General features: G+C 38.3%; 1 long non-coding RNA gene across 1 annotated transcript; it reads right to left on the reverse strand.

Moving 5' to 3' along the window:
- Nucleotides 1-2,678: 2,678 nt before the first annotated feature.
- LOC148012419 (uncharacterized) lies at nt 2,679-3,638 on the reverse strand. The gene is made up of 3 exons (XR_015689153.1): nt 3,435-3,638; nt 3,132-3,194; nt 2,679-3,039 (listed from the first exon to the last, which is right to left on the reverse strand). It is a non-coding gene; the product is annotated as an uncharacterized LOC148012419 (long non-coding RNA).
- Between the last annotated feature and the right edge of the window lie 3,478 nt (nt 3,639-7,116).

A 7,116-nucleotide genomic window follows, 5' to 3' on the forward strand; every position in this document is an offset into this window, starting at 1 on the left:
AAATTTAATTCTTATATTTTTATCTCTTTTGTTAGTCTCTATCTCTCTCCCTATCCATCTCCATCTCCTAAACTCCATCTCCCCTCCCCCTCTCTTTCATTTTCCCTCTCCCCCTCTATTTTCCAAAATTCCTAATTTTCTCTCTCCCTCTCCCTTTCAATCTCCTCCTCCTCCTCCCTCTCTCTTTCCCTCTCCCTCTCTTTTACTCCCCTCCATCGAACCATCTCTCCTCCCCCTCACCTTCTCTTTCCCTCCCCCTCTCTCTATTTTCCAAATTCCTTCAAATTATCTCTTCCTCTCCCTCCCTCTTTTAATGCTATTAGTGAGGCTAAAAGTGACATCAGCAAAAAAAGGTCACTAATTAGCTTTGCTATTTTTTTAATGCATTGTTGTGCAATGTCCAATTGAGAGTAATTTGCAATATTTTGGGAGTTCTTGAAAAAAGTTGTACTTCAATGCACTAAAAGCCAAGTAGAAGTTAGAGAATACCAAAGACTCTTAACAACATAATATGATAATGGTTATAAGGAGAATTGAGCTCTTCAAAATCCACCTTGTGGTCATGTGATAATTTGACATAGTGATTGCAAACTATCATGAAAGGTTTGGCTCATTTCTTAGTGATGTTTTATCTAACCTAGGCTCGTGAATGGGTACTACTATTTTGATAGACCATTTACAATTGATGAAATTGGTTGTATGGTATTTAGAATGGAGGAGGAAAATCCCCCAATCTAGATGGGACTAGTTATGGCCAGTTTGATTTGTGTGCTTTGATCAACGAATGTTCCGATTTGTGTGCTTTGATCAACGAATGTTCTGAAAATGCTGACATGCCCCTCCTAGTCAATGAAGGTCTAGTTAAGTTGATTCCCAAGGAGATTAAATTAAGGTTTCCAAGTCATTCGGGTCTAGCAGCAAAAGCATCCAAAAATCCATAGCCTTTAAAGCTCTTGATGCCCACATTTCTTCATCAATGGTAGTATTGATCTACACATGCTAGAAAGATTCACAATGCTATATTGAATCATAGTTCATCAGTAGACCTTGGCTCAACTACTCAAGTTTATATTGTTAGAGATGGGTTTTGATAAGGCGTACAATTTAGTTATATGGCATTTTATGTTGGGTCTATTGAATTAAATGGGCTTTGATAGAAGTTATGCACAATGGTCTCTACTCTCTTTCGTAATGCTACTTTTAGACTACCAATCAATGGTGATCTCGCTCAAAGTCTTAAACTGGAAAAATATCAATTAGCCAAGTTTCCTTGCTTTGATTTTCTTCATGTATCTATTGGCATTGCTTCTATTTACTTTGGCTACTCAAATCACTACTAACGGCTATTGACAAGAAGGTGGTAGGACATAGCAAGCAAGTGCTCATGTCTAAGAGGGAGTCAACTGGGACAAATGTTTACACATGATATTTTCAATCTAATTCTAGCTAAGAAGTCATCATTCGAATCCCTTGTGCAAATCTAGAGTGTTTTTTTCCTAGCTCTTTGGATCGCTACTAGTGTGGATAAAATTGAGAGTTTGTTGGTGAATGGTGCTCGATCTAAGTTTCCACTCTAAATAGTTAGCAATTTACGTAAATTGAGGTAGGGTTGGCCCTCAGATATTTAGGTTGTCTTTGTTGTGATGAATGCTACTTTGGAGCAACGATTCAATTAAGCCTTTGACAAAATGTCTCACACAATCGAAATGTAATGCTCCCTTCCCATCTCTATAGTGGGTAAGCTTGACATTTCTAAATGCAATCCAATCTCCAACTGGAGACCTTTCTAAAAGTGCTGAAGAGAGGATTGGCAAGCTTGTTATGTCGTTTCTAATATGGTCATTTAATGGCTAGAGAATTATGGGTAGTGTTCCTTGGCAGATTCAAGGTGTCCAAGTTGAATGAAGTACAAAAGTGTTGAGGGTGGTGCTATTTAAAAGTTTGAAACTTGGCAAATTTGTGGATAAAACTTGATAGATTGTCCTAGAATAAGGTGGGCTTCAACCCTACCTTGTGTTTCAAGACTATTATTTTACATTATAAGGGAATCCTTGATAAGAAGTCTACAAAACCTTTGGAACTTAATCGAGGGAGACATTATATAATAAGGCTAGTTTGGAAGTATATATAATTTAGGGTTCATAAAGGGAGACCTATAAGGCCATGAGTTTTAAGGTGCATAAAGGACGTACACATAAGACTTTTGAGTGAACATTTTGAAAATGTCCATAAAGAAGTCTTGCACAATATTCGCTAAAAGAAACTTAAGAAGAAAGATTGTATATGTAAGACACGAAATGTATGTTATGTTCTCTCTATTCTTACAAATGTATTCTATGTTCTCCCTTTTGAGTTATAGGTGGTGTGTATATTGTTACTGCTCTATGACACATGTATCTCACTTCTTTTTCTTAAATCAAGGCAAGCTTAAACTTCTATGAAGATTGAATAAATCAGTAGTCACCCCAACGTCGACTACATGTGATCAATAACAAAAATGAGCTACTTTTGTTTTAAGAGAATGAGATAACTAAAATCACAAGGGTAGCAAAGTTCGGCAAGCAACCCTTCTTCAGGAGAATAGCATAACAATATCGTTAACTATACCATCAACAAGCATAGTTTAAGAAGATTATATATCAACAATCATGCGGGTTGCAAATCATGCGGGACACAAATTAGTCGAGAAAGGGACTTGAAGATACGTATGGTTATGAATATAGAAGAGCCACGCCGAGGATCGATGAGACCATGCTTTACAAACAGCAGCAATTGGCCATGCCAGATGGTGCTTCGATGGTCTGATCATTCATGAACGCAAGGCGCGCTCTTCTTCTACATGGACTTCATATTTATTGTGTACTGTGTACATCGTCTTAGCCAGTAAGACAGCAGACGGGGGTGATCCATGGGCAGCCAGCCTTCGATGGAAGGCTTCAGGATGAGATCCACAGGTCGGTACATTAACACCCGCGCCGCTTGCAGCCAGCAGTCTCGAACTGGCCGCCTGTGACGAAGACGAAGGGTTCACTGGCAAAGCTGGGGGCAGAAACAAAAGCCAGAGATATTATAAGCTGAGTCCAAGCTAAATTTACGCAGAGATGAGAGAGAGAGAGAGAGGGATTGCTTACCCAGTCATCGTCGCCACAGATGAGCCGCTTTGGCCCAGGACGAGGCTCTCCGATCGCTTGCAGCTGCAAATCATAATTAATTCATCTCATCAGTCATTGATTACAGCACCGGCTCGTCCGTCAAAGCAGGTTTAACATCGACTTTAATCAGAAATCATGGTTAAGCTGAAGGCTCTGCAACAGTTCAAATCAGACGCCAAACAAACCATGGCTGATTCCAAGTTACACAAACACGATCTTAATCAGAATCGTAATTAAGCACACGAAATCGACAACCCCTGCTTCATCTATGTAATGACTTACCTGGTGCACTTGCAGTCATCGCCACAAGAGCAGTTGGCGCCGCAGCTGCACTTGCCGCCGCAACAAGACATGATTGCTCAGGCACGAGCTCAGAGAGAGAGAGAGAGAGAGAGACTGTGTGTGTGTGTGTGTATGGCGCTATGAAAACGAAGAACACGACGAGAGAGAGAGAGAGAGACGTGCGCACTGGAACTTAAAATGCCGGAGAGGAGCTTGTGAATAAGTATAGCTCGCGTGTGCTTCGTGCATGCCACCTCATCGAGCCTTACACCCACCATACCTAGATTCTTCCGCGGGGTTCTCTCTCTCTCACATCAACACGTCATATGCCGCGCCAAAGGAGATAGGGCCATCCCAACGTGTACAGTAAGATCAATGATTTTAAAAAAACATATAAAATGGTGAAACATTGCACCCCTTGGAAGGAAGCGTTTGTATTGTATATGTGGTTTGAGCATGCACCATCATCACTTGTTCCTTTCCTTATTCCTCTTTGTTCAAGCTTAATTTATAGTGTATATCTAGTTCAGGCCACCAGACTTTTTACAAGTAGGGAATTTACAACACGAGGATTTCATTAATGTGCAAAATTGTTCTTCTTGGACAGCCGAAATACCATAAACTTCCCCGAACAACTCCTGCAAAGAACAATAATGCTTTGAACACGAGGGAATGTTTCAAGGAATATACGTGTCCATTCATCGAAGAATGGCCGAGATCGAGTAGATAACCATTTGCACAGGCCTCTTGTCTGAGATTCACAAGCAAATGCTCCAGTAGTTAGGAGAGTATTCGGTGCACCACACATGCATTATATTCATTACACTGTGCTATATCAGTGATCCCACTTTTGGAAGATTGTCGATGATCACAATTCGGGGTTGTGGTTGTAGAATTTTCATTAGAGCAGAGCAGAGTGATATACAGACCCTGTGTTTGAAATACAACTCTAAAGGATATTACGCCTTAATTCTGCATGCACAGATCGAACCCAAAGGTAATCCGTGACACGTCTCCATGATTATCTCAATACAAATTCCTGGTACCAGGTTATATCAAGCCCGTGGGATCAGTTTGAATAAGATTTTTCAAGTGACACAACAAGACCTCGTAATATTCTTCCTTCTTCTCCACACAAGAACCCTTCCCCAACAACAAGGTCTAATGATTCATGCCGAATAGAGAGAATGAATAATCAAGTTTCATAGGATACATAAGGAATATTAAACATAGCTGCCTAATCAAGGAAATTTCATGTTCTTAATTGATATAGAAATATTGCACACCTACTTTGAAATTTAGCGGGTTTGTATTTGTGTCTTTGGAGTTCCCGTCATCTTGCAGTCTAGCAATAAAGTTGACTTGCAAAGCTATCTACAAGCAATTCTTTGAAATATTGGCTTCCACTGAACCCTTATTCGTGCTTGAGCCCACATTCTTTTATATTCGCATGAACTATGTATGCCTAGTGGTTCTTTAAACTTAGCTTTATTATCAAAGGTTAAAACAAGGGTAAATTAATCACAAGATGGAAAGACTATTCTCGCTTTTATCAATCAGTTTGATGATTATTTCCATGAAGAATAGTATGCCGAAAAAGACAAACTCAAGTGTGTCACTAATCATTTAGTGGACAAAGCATCACTATGATGGACTGTTGTCCGCAAAAGCATTGATTGTCCTACTACTTGGGAGACTTTTCAAAAGAAAATTTTGCAGCATTTTCTTCCACCTCAATTCCACAAAAAAGCAATCAAACTATGGGATCTTCTGCAACAAAGAGATCACAAGCATATTTCACAATATACCGAGTGTTTCTGGAATGCCTTATTGCAACTTCGAATGCTCAAAGATGTACCTAAGGCGACCCATAAACGCAAGTTTATGTCTGGTTTGATTTGTCACTTCTATGCAAAAGTGAACATGTTCAAGCCAACGACTCTCGAGGATGCGATTTCCTTGGCCCATGATGCTGAAGACAAAATTCGAGGACGAGAGAAGCGACCACAACAATTCCCAACTAATGATAACTTTGGTATAAAGCAATTCAATTCTAACTTTCAAAGATTCAATCAAAACTGCTTTGTTCCATCTTCATTTCGTAAATCTTGGACACAACTTCCTGCTTTACCAACAAACACAAATCCAAATCCTGAGCCATCTTTCCAGCCAAATCACAACATTTCTAAACTTCCGCTATTACCAATAATGTTTCCAAAGCCGAATCCATAGTCTGCTATAAGTGCCATTAACCTAGACATCTAGCGATGAATTGTCAATCCAAAAAGCCAAGTGTTCACATCAACTACTTGGGAGCAACTGAAGATGAAGACCATGAAGAAATGCAAGATTTCACATAAGACGATGACGATATCGGTACTTTAGATACTTTATCAGGTATGCCAAATCCCCATTCTTTATTAACGATGAAATGTCTTGTGCATGGTAGAGAAAAGATTGTTTTACATGATGACAGGAGCACCCATGATTTTTTTTCTGCAAAATTGGTCAAAGAATTGAATTTACATACTATCTCGACTCATTATTGCATCAAGGATGCATTCTTAGGCACTAGATACAATGGAACACAAGAAATGCATGACTTAGAAATTAAAATTGGTGATTAGGTTGAGTGCTGAAATTTTTTAGTTGTACCTTTGCAATCTAGTGACATTATCTTAGGAATGCCTCGGTATCATCAATATAATCCTGATATAGATTATTGCACACATTCAATGAAGATTCATTTTAATGGAAAACAAATCACATTGCATGGTATGCACACCCTTGATAATTTTCCGTTGCTTAGTCATACATAGGCTAAACATACATTAAGAAAAGGTAGTGAATTTTACTTAATATGGGTGAATAAAATTGAAGTTAAGGAAAATTAGATGCATCCTAGATACGCACAATTTCTTTCACAATTTAAAGATTGTTTTGCTACTGACTTACCACCTAGCTTACCACCTACACATCCTAAAGATCATAAAATAGACTTAATACGAGGTTCTCAATCACCATGTAAGGCACCTTATCGACATAATCAAATTGAACATAAAGAAATTCAAACCCAAGTTGAAGAATTGTTAACCCGAGGACTCATTAGGCCCAGTAGTTCTCCTTTTGGTGCACCTGTCCTGTTAATAGTCAAGAAGAAAAATAACACTTATAGGATGTACATTGATTATTGTGCCCTAAATAAGATCACTATCAAGAATAGATATCTAATTCCTAGGGTGGTCGACCTCATGGATAAACTACAATAGGCTACAATATTTAGTAAAATAGATCTTAAATTTAGATACCATCAAGTACAACTGGACATGTCTGATATTTTCAAAATTGCATTTAGGACTCAATTCGAACATTATGAATTCCTTGTTATGCCATTTGGTTTAACTAATATACCAGCCACATTCAGTCGTATGATGAATCGCATATTTTTGAAGTATCAGCATTGTGTCATTGTTTTCTTTGATGACATATTGGTTTTGAGTAAAAATGAGAACGATCATTATGAACATTTATCCTTGGTTTTCAAATTATTGAAAGAGAATCGATTATATGCTAATCCTAAAAAGAGTGAAATTTTTCAAATCCACATTGAATATTTAGGACATATTTTTTCATCTGAAGGTATTAAAGTTGATCCTAAAACGATAGAAGCAATTTTGAATTG

The sequence above is a fragment of the Lygodium microphyllum genome, chromosome 27 (genome assembly GCF_053477565.2).
Source record: "Lygodium microphyllum isolate KBCC chromosome 27, Lygodium_microphyllum_v1.1.10, whole genome shotgun sequence".
Classification (NCBI taxonomy): domain Eukaryota; kingdom Viridiplantae; phylum Streptophyta; class Polypodiopsida; order Schizaeales; family Lygodiaceae; genus Lygodium; species Lygodium microphyllum.